The following is a 17,672-nucleotide window of genomic DNA, read 5'->3' as shown; positions in this document are numbered from 1 at the left end:
CATGCTACAGATTTTCCTAAAATCTCTCAAAGGTTCACAAAACCGAAACAAGCAATATCTGGCTTTGGCATGTCTGGTATATCTGGCTGAGTAACCTTAAGGCTAGCACTAGTGATAGCCAGGTTTGGTTTGTGGCTTGGCCTGTCAAGGCAACTTCAAGCTCATTGTAGGTGGCAGGTACCTGTGGATTGCTTTGTGGCTCATGCCAGGTGGCCCTGGGCAGGGCACAGTCTGCTGCTGAACTTGTCCTGCATTGGGTCCTCTAACAGAAGGGCCTGTGGCTAGCACACCCAGTGTCCACCTTCTGACAGAGATGGAGCACCACCCAGTAGCCTACAGCAACAACATACCCAAAGGGCAGAGTGGGCAGGCACCAGAGCCCTGCTAAAGCAAATTTTGCTCTGTAGGACCATCCCCTACACAGAAGCTCCACCACCATAGTCATGATCAGTCCTCAGAAGCAATCAGCATGAGCATCACTCCATCACACTGACATGTAAACAACAACCAAGTCTTAGCTACAAAAGGAGGGTACACAAAACCCATACAAGAGACACATCTGGAACACATGGCTCAGGTGACTACAGAAACTGTGCCACTGGGCCTCATAAGATGCCTACTTTGTAAGGCCACTCTGCTAACACTGGGAGGCATAGAAACCTAATACATAGAAACAAACACAAAGTGTCAGCCAAAATGGGGAGACAAAGAAAAATGTCCCAAATGAACAGAACAAAGTTCCAAAAAAAAGAACAAAAAAATGGAGACAAGCAATCTACCAGAACCATAGTTCAAAACACTGGTTATTAGGATGCTGAGTAACCTCAGAAAGAACATCACGAGATAAGAAACATAAAAATGGAGACAGGAAACATAAAATGATTTAATCAAAACATAAAATAATTTAATGATGAAGAATACCATAACTGAAATGCTGAATACATTAGAGGGAAACAACGGTAAATTACATGATGCAGAGGTGCAATCAGCAAATTAGAAGATAAGGTAGCAGAAAACACCCAATCAGAACAACAACAAAAAAAGACTAAAAAAAAACAAAAAGGGTCTGGCTCGGTGGCTCAGGTGGTAGGAGCACCATGTTCCTAACGCCCGAGGTCGCCAGTTCGATTCCCACATGGGCCAGTGAGCTGTGCCCTCTATAGTTAAGATTGTGAACAATGGCTCTCTCTGGAGCTGGGCTGCCATGAGCAGCCAGAGGTCAACGTGAGTGGCCAGCAGCCAGCGTGAGCAGCCAGCAGCAGGCGAGAGCTGCTGTGAGCTGCTGTGAGCGGCCAACCAACCAACAACCGGCCACCGACTGCCTCAGCTGGGGAGATCGCAAGGCGCATAATACCAGCATGGGCCAGGGAGTTGTGTCCTACACCACTAGACTGAGAAACCACAGCTTGAACCAGAGGGGGGCGGGCGGGGGAGGAGGAAGAAGAGGAAAAAAGAAAAAAAATGAGAATAGTTTAATGGGCCTCTGGGACAACATCAAGTATACCAACATTCATAACATACGAGTACCAGAAGAATAAAAGAGAAAACAAGAAACTGAAAACCTATTTGAAGAAATAATGATGGAAAACTTCCCTAACCTGGCAAAGGAAATAGACATACAAGCCCAGGAATTGCAGAGTCCCAACAAAGTGAACCCAAAGAGCCCACACTAAAATACATTATAATTAAAATGACAAAGGTTAAAGACAAAGAGAGAATCTTAAAAGTAGCAAGAGAAAAGCAGTTAGTTACCTACAAAGGAGCTCCCATAAGACTGTCAGCTTATTTATCAACAGAAACTTTGCAGCCCAGAAGGGATTGGCACAAAATATTCAAAGTGATGAAAAGCAAGGAGCTACAACAAAGACTACTCTACCCAGCAAAGCTGTCATTTAAAATTGAAGGAGATTTCTGGTCAAGATGGTGGAGTAGGTAAATGCTATGCTCCCCTCCTCTCAGGATCACATCAAAATTACAACTCAACTACAGAAAAACCACCATTGAGAATCACTAGAAGTCTAGCTGAACCAAAGCTCTACAACTATGGACATACAAAAGAAGCCATCTCAAGACTGAGAGGAGAGGCAGAGATGTGGAACGGCCATGTCCCACACCCATGTGTACCATTAAAATCAGGAGGGATATTTCAGCTGCAGTGGTATCCCCCAGAGGAGCAAGGGGTCTCAGCCCCATACCAGGCTAACCAGCCCAGGGTTCCAGTGCTGGGGAGAAAAGTCTCCATAACTTATGGTTGTGAAAGTCAGCAGAGATTGTGGTTGAGTGAGACAGAGAGTGGCTGGAGTCCCAGGTGCTCCTCTTAAAGGGACCACATGCAGACGTACTCACTGACAAACTCACTCACTCTGAGCTCTAGTGCTGGGCCAACAGCTTGAAAAGTGCCACGGACATATGAGGAGAAAAGTGAATTGTCTTGCTGCAGGGCAAGGACTAGAGTGACAGCTTTCTCCCAGATGGAGGAGCTGGTAGAAGCCACTGTTTCTTTATTAAGCTCTCCCCCTTCCCTGCGTGAAGCCACAGGCAGATGATATATCTGAGTCTCTATCAAACTGGTATCACCTTACATCTGTCCCACCCTAATGTTTCCCAGACACCACACCCCACTCAATTTTCAGGCATACCCAAGCTGCTTCCAGTGGCTTTTCCATACAACATATCATAGCTCATGCTGGTGACTTTCACAAAAATCTCTCTAAAGTTCACAAAACCCAAAAAAGTAGCATCTGGCTTCAGTATGCCCCATACCTCTGGCTGAGCAGCCATAAGCCTGACACTACTGACAGCTTGCCTCAGTTTACAATTGGCCTCTCAAGGCACCTCTAAGCCCACTGTTGGTGGTGGTCAATTGCAGGTTGCTTTCAGGTACCCCCAGCAGAAGACAGGCTATTGCTAAACTTGGTATGCATCAGGTTCTATCCAGGGGGCCCCAGGACTAGCACAACTGTTGGCCAGCTTCAGACCAAGCCAGAGTATCTCCCAGCTGCCTCCAAGGACATACCAAAAGGGCAGACTGAGCAGACACCAGAGCCCCACTAAAGTGAACCACCCTCTGTACGGTCAGTCCTTACACCATAGCTCCTCCACTGTAGTCATGGTCAGTCCTCATAACCAATCAGCCTGAGGGTCAATCCCTCCCACAGATGTGAAAATAGCAACAAAGGCTCAACTACAACAGGAGGGCACACACAAACCATACAAGGGGCACACATGGAGCACCCATCTCTGGTGAACAGGGAGACTATACCACAGGATCCCAAAGATACCTAGTACATTAAGGCCACTCTACTAAGACTGGGAGGCATAGCAGTGCTACCTAATACATAGAAACAAACACAGGGAGGCAGTTAAGATGGGGAAACAAAGAAACATATTCCCAATAAAAGAACAGAAGAAAGCTCTAGGGAAAGAATTAAACAAAATGGAGATAAGCAATCTACCAGAACTAGAGTTCAAAACACTTGTTATTAGGATGCTCAAACATCTCAGGGAGAACTTCAACAAAGAGATAGGAAACATAAAAATAAAGATATAAAACATAAGACAGAACCAGTCAGAAATAAACAATATAATAACTGAAATGAAGAATATATTACAGAGAATCAACAGATTAGATGAAGCAGAGGATTAAATCAGCAATATAGAAGATAAGGTAGCAGAAAACAGCCAATCATAATAGCAAAAAGAAGATTCCAAAAAAGATAGTTTAAGGGGCCTCTGGGACAGCATCAAGTATACTAACATTCACATTATGAGGGTACCAGAAGGAGAAAAGGGAGAGCAAGGAATTGAAAAACTTATTTCAAGAAATAATAATGGAAAATTCCCCTAACCTGGTAAAGGAAATAGAAACACAAGCCCAGAAAGAACTGAGAGTCCCAAACAAGATGAACCCAAACAGACCCACACCAAGACACATAATAATTAAAATGTCAAAGGTTAAAGGCAAAGAGAGAATCTTAAAAGCAGCAAGAGAAAAGCAGTTAGTTACCTACAAAGGAACTCCCATAAGACTGTCAGCTGATTTCTCAACAGAAACTTTACAGGCCAGGAGGGATTGGCAGGAAATATTCAAAGAAATGAAAACCAAGGACCTACATCCAAGATTTCTTTATCCAGCAAAGTTATAATTTAGAATCAAAGGACAGATAAAGAGCTTTCCAGACAAGAAAAAGCTAAAAGAGTTCATCAAGCCAGTATTGCAAGGAATCTTAGAAGTACTTCTAGAAGAAGAAGAAAACAAAGATCGAAAATATGAATAATAAAAAGGCAATGACTACATATCTATCTATAAAAGAATTAAATGCTCCAATCAAAAGACAGAGTGGCTGGGGCCGGCCCGGTGGCTCAGGCAGTTAGAGCTCCATGGTCCTAACTCCGAAGGCTGCTGGTTCGATTCCCACATGGGCCAGTGGGCTCTCAATCACAAGGTTGCCAGTTCAATTCTTCGAGTCCCACAAGGGATGGTGGGCAGCGGCCCCTGCAACTAAGATTGAACATGGCACCTTGAGCTGAGCTGCCACTGAGCTCCCGGATGGCTTGGTTGGAGCTCGTCCTCTCAACCACAAGGTTGCCAGTTTGACTCCCGCAAGGGATGGTGGGCTGTGCCCCCTGCAACTAGAAATGGCAACTGGACCTGGAGCTGAGCTGCACTCTCCACAGCTAAGACTGAAAGGACAACAACTTGAAGCTGAATGGCACCCTCCACAACTAAGATTGAAAGGACAACAACTTGACTTGGGAAAAAAAGGCCTGGAAGTACACATTGTTCCCCAATAAAATCCTGCTAAAAAAAAAAAGAAAAAAAGAAAAGACAGAGTGGCTGAACATATATATACTCCCTGCAAGACAATCACTTCAGATCAAAAGGCACACACAGACTGAAAGTAAAGGGATGGGAAAAGATATTTCATGAAAATGAAAACAACAATAAAAAAAGGCTGTGGTAGCAAAATAATCATAGAAATATGAATATAAAGTAAAGCATAGAATATAAAGTAAAGCATAGAAAATATAGTCAATAATATGGTAATAACTATACATAGTGCTAGGTGGGTACTAGAACAGTCAGGGGATCACTTTTTAAATTACATAAATGTCTAACCATTATGCTGTGTACCTGAAATTAATATAATATTGAATGTTAACATAAATACATAAATAAAATATCAAAGAAAATTATCATATATTTTATTCCAGACCGACTGGTACACTTATGTTTCTATAGGTGTATATAAGAGTAGCTAACAAATGAAATGAGTTGCAAAGACTCTGTAAAAAAAGAAAATGAAAATTGAAGGAAAAAGCTAAAGGAGTTCATTACCATGAAACCAGCAATACAAGAAATGTTAAAGGGACTGTTTGAAGAAGGAGAAGGAGAAAGTGAAGGAGAAGGAGGAGGAGGAGGAGGAGGAAGAGAAGGAGAAGAAGAAGAAAAGATAAAAAATATAAATAATAAAATGGCAATAACTACATATCTATCAACAATTACTTAAAACGTCAATGGATGAAATGTTCCAATCAAAAGACATAGATAGGATGATTGAATGGATAAGAAACCAAGACCCTTATGTATGCTGCCTACAAGAGACTCACTTCAGATTAAAGACACCCACAGACTGAGAGTAAAGGGGTGGAAAGAGATATTTCATGAAAATGGAAACAAACAAAACAAAACAAAAAAGCTGGGATAGTAATTCTTATACCGGACAAAATAAACTTTAAAACAAAGACAATAACAAAGAAGGTCCAGTAATTCCACTTTTAGGTATTAATACAAAGAAACCCAAAACACTAATTTTAAAAGACATATGCATCTATATGCTCATTGCAGCTTTATTTACAATAACCAAGATATGAAAGCAACCTAAGTGTCCATCAGTAGATGAATAGATAAAGAAGAGGTGGTACATATATACTAATTCTGACAATTAAATTTGCGAACTTGTTGCAACGATGTTGCTAACCTTTTTTGATATCAGAGGGATTATTCATTATGAATTTGTACCAACTGGACAAACAGTTAACCAAATTTACTATTTGGAAGTGCTGAAAAGGCTGCATGGAAACATTAAACATCCTTAACTTTCCTCCAACAATTCCTGGCTCTTGCATCACGACAATGCACCAGCTCACACAGCTAACACACATCACACTGTCTGTGAGGGAGTTTTTAGCCAGTGAACAAATATCTGTATTGGAACACGCTCCCTACCTACCTGGTCCGGCCCCCAATGACTTATTTCTTTACCTGAAGATAAAGAAAATATTGAAAAGAAGACATTTTGATGACATTCAGGACATCAAGCATAATATGACGACAACATTGATGGCCATTCCAGAAAAAGAGTTCCAAAATTGCTTTGAAGGGTGGACTAGGTGCTGGCATTGGTGCATATCTTCCCAAGGGGAGTACTTCGAAGGTGACCATAGTGATATTCAGCAATGAGCTATGTAGCACTTTTTCTAGGATGAGTTCGTGAACTTAATTGTCTGACCTCGTACAATAGAATGTTATTCAGTCATAAGAAAAGAATGAAATCTTGCTATCAGCAGGAACACAGATGGACCTAGAGGGTATTATGCTGAGAGAAATAAATCAGACAGAGAAAAAAAATACCATATGATTTCTTTATATGTGGAACCTAAAAAACAAAATAATGAACAAACACAACAAAAACAAACTTATAGATACAGAGAACATTTTGATGGTTTCCAATGGGAGGGAGGTTGGGCAGATCACTGAAGAAGGAGAAAGGATTAAGAAGTACAGATTGGGGGCCAGCCCGGTGGCTCAGGCAGTTGGAGCTCCATGCTCCTCACTCTGAAGGCTGCCGGTTCGATTCCCACATGGGCCAGTGGGCTCTCAACCACAAGGTTGCCAGTTCAATTCCTCGAGTCCCACAAAGGATGGTGGGGAACGCCCCCTGCAACTAAGATTGAACACGGCACCTTGAGCTGCGCTGCTCCCAGATGGCTAAGTTGGTTGGAGCGCGGGCTCTCAACCACAAGGTTGCCAGTTCTATTCCTCGAGTCCTGCAAGGGATGGTAGGTAGCGCCCCCCGCAACTAAGATTGAACACAGCACCTTGAGCTGAGCTACTGCTGAGCCCCAAGATGGCTCAGCTGGTTGGACTCCCGCAAGGGATGGTGGGCTGCGCCCCCTGAACTAGCAACAGCTGGACCTGGAGCTGAGCTGCACCCTCCACAACTAAGACTGAAAGGACAACAACTTGAAGCTGAACAGCACCCTTCACAACTAAGATTGAAAGGACAACAACTTGACTTGGAAAAAAAGTCCTGGAAGTATACACTGTTCCCCCAATAAAGTCCTGTTCCCCTTCCCCAAAAAAGAGGAATATAGTCAATAATATTGTAATAACCAGGTATGGTGCCACATAGGTACTAGATCTATCAGGGTGATAAATGAGAATGGGGTTAGAGGCCGAGTGAATTGGTAGTTAATACAGTATGGGGAATATAATCAACAATGTTGTAAAGAGCATGTAAGGTGCCAGATGGGCACTGGACTTATCAGGGGGATCACATCATAGACAGTGTAGATGCCTGACCAATGAGCTATACAACTGAAGCTGAAGTAGAATAACATTGAGTGTCAACTATACCGTGTTGCCCCAAAAATAAGACAATCAGCTCTAATGCATCTTTTGGAGCAAAAATTAATATACAACTTGGTATTATATTACATTATATTACAAGACCCGGTCTTATTTTACCAGGCCTTTTATTAATTTTTGCTCCAAAAGACGCATTAGAGCTGATCATCCAGCTAGGTCTTATTTTCGGAGAAACAGCGTAACTAAATATATAGGTCTATATAGTCACCAGGATGTGGAGTGCAACATAGAGAAGATAGTCAATGGTATTGTAACAGCTATACCCTATGTCAGAGGAGTAGTGACTTGGGGGGTGGGTTATCACTTTATGAGGGGTTTAAATGTCTAACTATTACGTTGTTTTGTACTCCTGAAAGTAATAAAAAATAAAATAAAATTATCAAAAAAAAAAAAAAGAAAAACTACTCACCGTGTCTTACATCATGACCTTGATAGATGCGCCCTCTGGTGGCTACCTTCCTGAAGTGCAGATTCTGGTCTTGGTGTTTGGTTTGGTTTGGTTTGTTTGCTTGTTTGCTTGCTCACTCGCTTTATTTGTTTATTTTGTTTGAGGGATGGCTGAGTCTTTTTTAAAGTTGCAATATTTAGAAAAATCTAAAAATCCGGAGTTTAGAAGTGACAGCAAATAGCACGCTGCTTCACATTTTAAGTTGCTGTGACGCAGAATGTACTTTACTCTCATTCTTTAACTTGCTAACTATATTAGTAATATACAGTAGTACATACAAAGATTATAGAAGAGTGTGAGTATGCTAAAAGAGTGTGGATATCATCAGCAAGAGGCTTAAACAAAATAAAAAGACATTATCCGATGAGATTACTGAAGATCAACAACCTTGGATATAAGGTTCTCTTCTTCAGAGTGAAAGCAGCAGGTCGTAGATCTCTAATCTTCCAAGGCAAACAGATCTTGCCTAGGACCTACCTGGGGGTAAACTGTCCCACACTTTAAGCAAGAACTGTCTTGAACAACAGACAGTAAGAAGCATCCTCACACAGTATCCCCAAACGAATGCCACAACTTTGTCAGATAACTTTCAAAGCAGTATTCAAAGAACACAGATATTTCACTGTTTTTGTTCCTGTTTTCCCCACTTTATGTCAGTGTGGGGCATATGTTAGGAACACCATTCAGTACTGAATGATTAATTTTTTCTACTGAATTACAAATGTAGACAGGGGGAGAGGGATGTTACTTTTAACACTGTGGTGGTGTGAGCCTAGAGGAAGTATTAATAGCATTCCTTTTAGAAAAAGAGCTCCTTCTTTTAACATTTTTAATTATACAAAGATAGAATTGATGTCTAATGTGGATAGTGAGATGTGAGCAAAGAGAGGGAAATACAGCTGTGCCTGTTAATATGTCAGAAACATCAGAATTTTCTGCTAGTAACATGAAAGAGAGAGAGAGAGTCAGGGCCAAAACTGGGTTATCTGAAATGCTCCAGGTACTATCTAATCTGGGTACGGTCTCTAATGAGTTTTGAGCACCAGGCAATTCAGGAGTCCCCAGTAAAATCGCCTAGTGATGCTGTCAGTCTGTAACCCACACATGCTTAGAACAACTACACCTGCAATCAAGAATTGGAGAACCAGGAGTAATGGGGGATGGCGGGAGAGAAGCCCTTCATCTCTTATGAAAAACGGACTTATTGTTGCTTAAAGGCAGAAACAAAGGGACCAATGAACATGTCCTTCTCACAGACACCAATGTGCTATCAGCATGGCCTTGGGTCTCAGACCCCAAACAGAAAATAAATATTAAGTATTTACTATGTACCAAACATCATGCTAGATGTTTGTAGCCATACAAATCTTCAGCTCTATAAGGTGAAAATGAAAATGCCTATTTTTATGAATGAAGAATTTAAAGGTTAGCAAAATTCTTTAATTTGCCTGAGGATATCCATCCAGGAAGTAACAAAGTCAAGATTCAAATGCAAATATGTCTGATTCTAATCTACCAGTGCCCTTTCCTCTATACCAAATTACTTCATTAACTCATTCAATAAAAATTTATGAAGTGTCCATTATGTGCCAGGTAACAAGAAAACAATGGAAAAGACAATGTCCTCACTTTCATAAAATTTGATTTCTAGTCAGGAGAACCACAATATGCAAGTAAATAGCACATAAATAAGGTAATTAGAAGTGGGTTTTAGTACTGTGAAAGAAATAAACAGGGTGATAGAAGGTGAATGAGAGCACTTACCTGAACACCAGAGTGTTTCAGAAAACGTATCTTGAGAAGAAAACATTTCAGTCAAGGCTTAAAAATTGCAAAGGAACCAGCCAGGCAAGTAACTAGGGGCCAAGGATTTAGGCAGATGGAAAAGCAAAGGTAAAGCCTCTGACTTGTCTGGGAGAACAGAAAGGAGTCCAATGCGGCAAGAACACAGAAACTACAGGAAGACTGGTACCACATGAGGTTAACAGAAACTAAATTATTTTAGATTTTCTTATTAATTTTTTTAATGCAGATCATAGTAATGAGTTTGTATTTCACTCAAAATTTAATGAAAAGCCACAAAGGATTTTAAGTAGGGCAAGATGTTATCTGATTGGCATTTTATACAGTGACTGGAAGGGAATCAGAGGGGACGCAGGGGATTAGTGAAGAAGCTATCGCAGCAGTCCCAGCACAGATAATAGTACATGGGACCCGGAGGCAGAGATAAGAGCCAAGAGGTTAGTTTGGAGGTTACTACAGCAAGTCATGTTAGAGATACTAGTGTCATAGACGGTCAGTCGTTCTTAACTGGGTACAATATTGCCCCTACCAGGGCACATTTAGCAATGTCTGGAGATGTACTGTCTTGTCATAACTGAAGAGATGCTACTGGAACCTAGTGGGAAGAGGACAAAGGTGCTTCTAAACATCCCACAATGTACAGGATTTTCTCCCTGCAAAAAAGAATTATCTAGTCCATAATGTCAATTGTGCCAAGGTTGGAAAACCCAGAACTAGATGAGACTTAGGGGGGGAAAAAAGAACTGGAAAAAAATTGAGAGGTTTGGGATATATTTTAGATGGAGTACATGCCAAAAGGGTTAAATAAGTTACAAATCCTAGGTTTGACCTGGATAACTTGGTGGATGATGGTGCCATTCACTGAGATGGTGAAGATTTGAGGAAAAATGAACTCAAGAGGAAAATGGAGTGCAATCAAGTATTCAGTTTGAAATCTATTATGTATCAGATGACTATTAGATATCCAGACAGAAATCTCAAGTAGACCATTAGGTATAGAGGTTTGAACTCATAGGGAAAAATATGGGCAAAAAAAATATAAAATTGAGAGTCAACAGCATTTGATTGTATATAAAGACATGGAATTGAGTGAAATCACATAAGGAGAGAGGTGGGAGAAGAGATGAAAAGGGAAGGGAAAGGAATGAAGGAGATGGCAAGGGAAGAAAGCTTAGGACTAAGCTTGAGGCATTCTCATTTTTCTAAAGACATACAGAAAACTAGACTGATCAGGGAGATAACAGAAAAACCAGGAGAGTGGTCCCTTGGAAGCCAAGAAAGGAAAGTATTTCAAGAAAGAGGCAGCAGTTAATGGTACAAATGCCACCAAAAGGCTGAATAAGATGAAGGCCAAATAGTGTCCCTTAATGCTGACAACTTCAAGGTCATTAGTGACCTTAAGCAAGAACAGTTTCAATGGAGTGGTGGGAATAGGAGCCATTGTGTAATGAGTAAATGGGATCTGAAGAAACAGAGAGAGAAAATGCAAACAATTCCTATAAAAAATTGCCGAGAAATAAGGCAGTTGTTGGATGGAGATGTAGTCAAGAAAGTTTTGTTCTGTTTCTTAATGTACAGCATGTTCATATGCTAATGAGAATGATCCAAGAAAAATAGATGGGAAGATAACTGAAAAGTGAACTCCTTAAGAAAGTGAAAAAGAGTGGGATCCAGATCAAAAGTAGAGGAGTTGTTCATTAGTAGGAGTAAAGATATTTCTTCCATTGTAACAAGAATAAGATGAGCCCAAGTGCAGGCAGGTTGAGAAGATAAGAGAGTTCCCCTGTAATGGTTTTATTTCTCCATGTTGTATCAATTAAGGGCGATGAGATAATCAACTAACAGGAGTGGGGAAGAGGAAGAGATCTGAGGAGGGACAATTGCAAGTGAGGATCCCTAACTAGTCCCATATGTGCCCTAAAGCTATGAATGTCCTCGGCACCATAGCTAAGTGTCCATAATAATAAAGGCATCCCACAGGAAACACAACCATCTGAACCATACAAGATGCTTAGAGTTACTGGAGATGATCACACAGCCGAGCAACTGCACTTACTAGAAATGCTTGCCCCAGACTACTAGTCTCTTATAAGCATGCTCACTCACACTCCGAGGAATTATGTTACACAGGCACACCTCAGAAATATTGCAGGTTCGGTTCCAGACCACCGCAATAAGTGAGTAGCACAATAAAGTGAGCTGTAATCCTTTTGCTGGTGGAGGCTCTTCCTTCAATTTGTAAAAAACATAACAGCTGTAAAGCTCAAAAAGCAAAGTGCAATAAAACAAGGTATGCCTGTGTGTCCTCCAGCCTAAAATCTTAGTCTCTGTCCCTTCTCCCCCTACTCAGTGAGTGAACTTGCCTAATATTTTACAGAGTAAAGAGAAGTCATCAAATTGACTCCTTCAATTTACTGCCACCATATCTACAAATCTACCTACATCTGTTCACATCTTCTTCTTTATTCCTGTTACACTGGCTTAAGCACCAATTTCTTCATTTATGCTCTAGATACAAAAACATTCCACCTTCCATGCCCTTTATGCCTGTAGGGCCTTCCCAGAGCCTTTATTCTTTTATTCCTTCACCAGTTCACAGCTGAAGTTTTCAAAAGCCTGACTTGTCTACAGACATCATACCATCCTATGTCCACTTCTTAAACTCCCATTCACTTCTCAACAGACTCTAATTCAGCTTTCATCCCCATGACTCCAATTCCTCAGTACACCAGTGACTACCTTATTTCCCCGAAAATAAGACATAGCCGGACAATCAGCTCTAATGCATCTTTTGGAGCAAAAATTAATATAAGACCCGGTCTTATTTTACTATAATAGTGGGTATAATATAATATAATATAATATAATATAATATAATATAATACTGGGTCTTATATTAATTTTTGCTCCAAAAGACGCATTAGAGCTGATTGTCTGGCCAGGTATTATTTTCGGGGACACACAGTACTTGTTGCTACTTTAAATGGACATAGTTTAGTCATTATTGCATTTGACCTCTCCACAATTTGATAACTTGGTCATTCTTGAAAAACTGTCTTATTTGCCTTGTATAAAACCACCCTTTCCAAGTTTTTCTCCTTACATGCTGTTCCTTCTCAGTCTCTTGTAGTGACTTCTCCATCTCCATCCACACTGCAAGACATTGGCCATCGGCATGATTGCATTTTAGGTGTCATTTTACATTAGGATAGCAAATTGACAACCTACTAGCTCAATCCCCCACTGTCTAGCATGGTGTCTGATAAACATTAATAGCGTATACCCAAGAGATATTTGTTTGAATAATTAATTAGCTGTAAGACTAGAACTTAATTGGGTTTATGGTAAGGGGATGATGACACATGGTGAAACTAGCCACTAAAACAAACCCCAAGACAAGAATTCCTCCCCACCACACACATCATCACGTTCTCACACCAATTAACATAAATACCTATATTTGACAGTTGATCAAGAAGCCAACAATTATTACTTCAGCACTTCCTTGACATTTCGTGATTTAAAACATAATTAGGAAGTTGTTTGGGGTATTTAACCAGAGGTCTACAATCAAGAAACTCATACAACTAAATTATAGAGACAAATGAGAGATAGCTTATACCTCCCAGTAAAATGAAGGGTCAAATAAAAACACTACTTCCGGTTTACTCCTTTGTTTCTCTTCTAAGATTCAGTGACGGTTTTTTTCTGCTTACCTGTCTCTCTGACCAATACTGTGACAGTCAGCAAAGGAAAACTAGAACCAAACAAACAGCACAGTCTGATTCATTGACTTTCAGGCCAACTTCATCTGAGTAAAAGTCTGATCAAATTCAACATTTTATCACTTATGTGATATGATAAAAGTGTTAGCTAACACCACAATGGCAATCACACAGCAATATAAATATGTCAAATCAATATGTTGTACACCTTAAATTTATACAATGTTATAGGTCAATTATATCTAAATAAATAAAATATTCAATTTCTTCCAAAACCAGCTGATAACTCCTCTTAAACTCATCCAGAAATAGTTGTTCAGCCAAGACTTGGTTCTATATAAATTCATTAGGGACCAACCAGCTAATTAACAAAGAACTGCCCTTATCCAAAACTCATCCCAAAACATCTATTCATTTAAGATCTAGCTCTACACAAACTCATCTGAAATCAACTTGTCATATAAGAGTTTCCTTGTCCAAAGTTCATCCAAAGGCAACTGTTTAGCTGGGAACTGCCTCTTCACAAATTCATCAAAGTCATGCGAATCTGCAAAGAATTTTCTCTCCAAAGAAGCCATTCAGCAAGGAGCTACCTCAAACAAACTCATCTGAAATAAGCCAATATACAAAGATCTGTTCCACCCAAAACTCATCTAAAATCAGCTGCCTGATTTTATTCAGTCAATTCATTCTTCCAACCCATCATTTAGCATACATTTACTCTATGTTCTGCTAACATTGTTTTGGTCCCTAGGAATAAAACAGTGAATGGAAAGGACAAAGATCCCTTCCCTTGTGGAGCTTACATTTTGGTGGGGGAAATATTAAATATTCAAGTCTCATTGTGTGGGAGGGAGCCTATGACTCTGGGATGCCCACTTTCCTCTGGGCATTATTTTCAATGATACTCACCTACAACTAACTTATCAGAAGGACACTTCTTTGTCCAAAGCTAGTACAAAAGCAACTGTTCAGTTAAGACCTGGATTTACTCAAAACCATTAAAGAATAATTAATAAGCAAAGAGCCAAGCCATCCAAAACCAGTTGCATCATCTGGTGTTGCCTTTCCATATAGTCGTTCAAGAGCAGCTATTAAACAAAGAATTGTCCTGTCCAAAGCTCTTCTTAAAACAGCCATTCAATTAGGAGCTTGCTCTCCAAAAACACGTACAAACCCCATAGTCAATCACTGTCTCATCTACCAGAATATTTTCTTAAAATATCCTATTCATAAAAAACTCATATACCTCAATCTTGTCCAAAGCCACCCCAAAAGAATATCTCATCACACCATCATCCAAATCTATATATCAACAATAGACTTGGACAAACTCAACCTAATTAAAATGAATTGTTTCCTTCTGTGCTCCTCTATCCAAACCCATATTCAAATATTTTTATTCTCAAGCTCTTATCCTCAAACACAAATCACTCCTATAACTTTCTCTGCCCCTGTTACCACTACTTCTAAAGCACTTTCTACCACCACCACCACCCCATTTGCAACTCCAGCTCTAACTATAATTTCACATTAACATCTGCCATAACTACAAAACAAATCACTTCATTCTGCAATGGTCTAGAAGTTGGCACCTACAACCATTACTTTGAAACAAAAGCATCTCCCCTGATGGCACCCAACCTTACACTGACTCTGCATCTAACTTTGAAACACAGAATATCCTTATGGCACCACAGAATCATTTACTGACCTTCTATTTGACTCTGACATTACATATTTTCCTGATTACTTCTGAAAAACTGAAAGTCACTACACAATTGTCAGTATTGTATTGACTCTGAAACTATATAAATTCCCAACACCATTCCAGAACCTTTTCTAAACTATATCATCATCCATACACTGAAATCATGAATTGATCCCTTACACTAGTACTGTATCTCTTACCCCTCCCCTCAGCATCCTAAGTTGTTGCCATTTGCAGGACATTCTTTCCCATTTTGAAAAGTCACCTACAACCAAGCTTATTTTTTTAACCCATATGAGTGTATTTTTAATATTGAGTTGAAAATTTTCTACATAAACAGAATTCAATGTTACCACAATCTATGAAACCCCTAAAGTTAATACACATTGTATTCATGGACATATGTGCATTTTTCTGAAGAGATGATGTGTAGATTCAACCAGATTCTCAAAAGGGTCCATAACCCAAAAAAAGTGAAATTAAAACCAATATGAAAGATCAAGAAATATCTAGACCTACAGGGCTAAGAAATGTCACCTGTAGTCCCTAAAGCACTTTAATGAATCCTGATATCCTAAGTTATTTCAGAAAAATAAATTACTTCACTGGTTTTGCTGATGTCTCTTAGTTTTAGAATGATTTAGGATTTTTTCCCTTTTATAGTACATATTTCTTGACACCCAACTCTATAATTACGTTATTGCAAGCTATCTGCTTTCAGACTTAGAATTTCTCATCTATGAAATTACTCAGCCTTCTTAATTTCCCTTGTTTATTTTGGTCAGATCCCACTGACTGCTCAGTTTCTGAGCTAGGGTGTGTCCCATTTCAGCTTGGGGTTGGAGGCATGTCTGCAACAGGCAATCCATGCACTTTCAGTCCCTGAATTACCTGATGCCCAGACAGTCACAAACAATGATTCAGGTTCAAATGAGTTACTCACTAACACCATACTCTAAGCTGGTGATAGAACACAAGTCTCCTCACCTAAGCCAAGGAAAAATAGTGGCCTAAAATTCAACTCTGCCTACATCAAAAACAAATAAACAAACAAAAAAATTAAGGAAGCCCCTCTTCCTACATATTCATTGAAAATAATGCCCAGAGGAAAGTGGGCTCCCCAGAGTCACAGGCTCCCTCCCACACAATGAGACTTGAATATTTAATATTTCCCCCACCAAAATGCAAGCTCCACAAGGGAAGGGATCTTTGTCCTTTCCATTCATTGTTTTATTCCCAGGGACCAATGTTAGCAGAACATAGAGTAAATATATGTTAAATGATGGGTTGGAAGAATTAATTGACTGAATAAAAGAATGAATAAATGTGTCTGTGAAAGCCTGTGAGAGAATTCTCATAAATAAAGTTGCTTCCCTTCCGCATCCTTTAGCATTTATGTTCTGTTGCTCCTCTTAATATTCACCCCCTTTATCGTGCTATTCTCTGTGCTGTCAATCATATTTATTCTTCAAATCCACATAAAGCCCCATCTCTTCGCTGAAGTCTTCCCTCAACTCAACCTTGCTCCAACTCCCTATAGTATATACCTCTACCATTTATTCATCAACAGACAGTGACCATCTGCTGCTTTGCAATGTTAATGTTATTAACATAGGAGATACCAAAGAAATATAAGACAAGTCACCAGGAATTCCTCATCTAGTTCAAGAGAAATGTGCAATAGGGAAATAATGAAGGAGCCATATAAGATAATATCTTATCAAGAGCCAAAATGAGTAATAGAAACAAACAAACAAAAATACTACAGGTGATTAGATATCTCTCCAAACCTGTTTTCCACTGACACCCTCACCCCATTTTGTGCCAGTGGTAGGGAACAATAACATTTCTCCTTCATATCTAGACACTTGGTCTGCCTGGATGCTCTCCTTGAGTTCTTAATGAATTTCTTTTTAGTCTTCAAATCCATATCAAAGGTCACCTCTTCTATAAGCCTTCTCTGCCCTTCTGCCCCCAACAAAATTAATCACACTCTCCTTCATACCTGCATATACTCTTGGCATTATATTTATCAAGCATATAGTTACTTGTTAACATTGTATTGTCATTCATATTTATTGAAATTTAAAACATACGGATTCTTTAATATAGTACTTCTAGAAATAGTACCTACAGAAATACTCCCACATATGTGAAAAAAATTTTTATAAGGATATTCATCGTAAATAAAATGGAAATGGATTAAATATCCATCAAAAATGTAACATAATACAATATAACCATTAAATAAATGAAATTAATCTACATGTACTGACACATAGAGTTGTTCATTATTATTAAGTAAACAAAGTAACTTGCAGAGCAATATACATA

Source organism: Rhinolophus sinicus, linkage group LG02 (genome assembly GCF_036562045.2).
Source record: "Rhinolophus sinicus isolate RSC01 linkage group LG02, ASM3656204v1, whole genome shotgun sequence".
NCBI classification, from domain to species: Eukaryota; Metazoa; Chordata; class Mammalia; order Chiroptera; family Rhinolophidae; genus Rhinolophus; species Rhinolophus sinicus.
The sequence above is the reverse complement of the archived record's forward strand: the minus strand, read 5'-3'. Positions refer to the sequence as shown.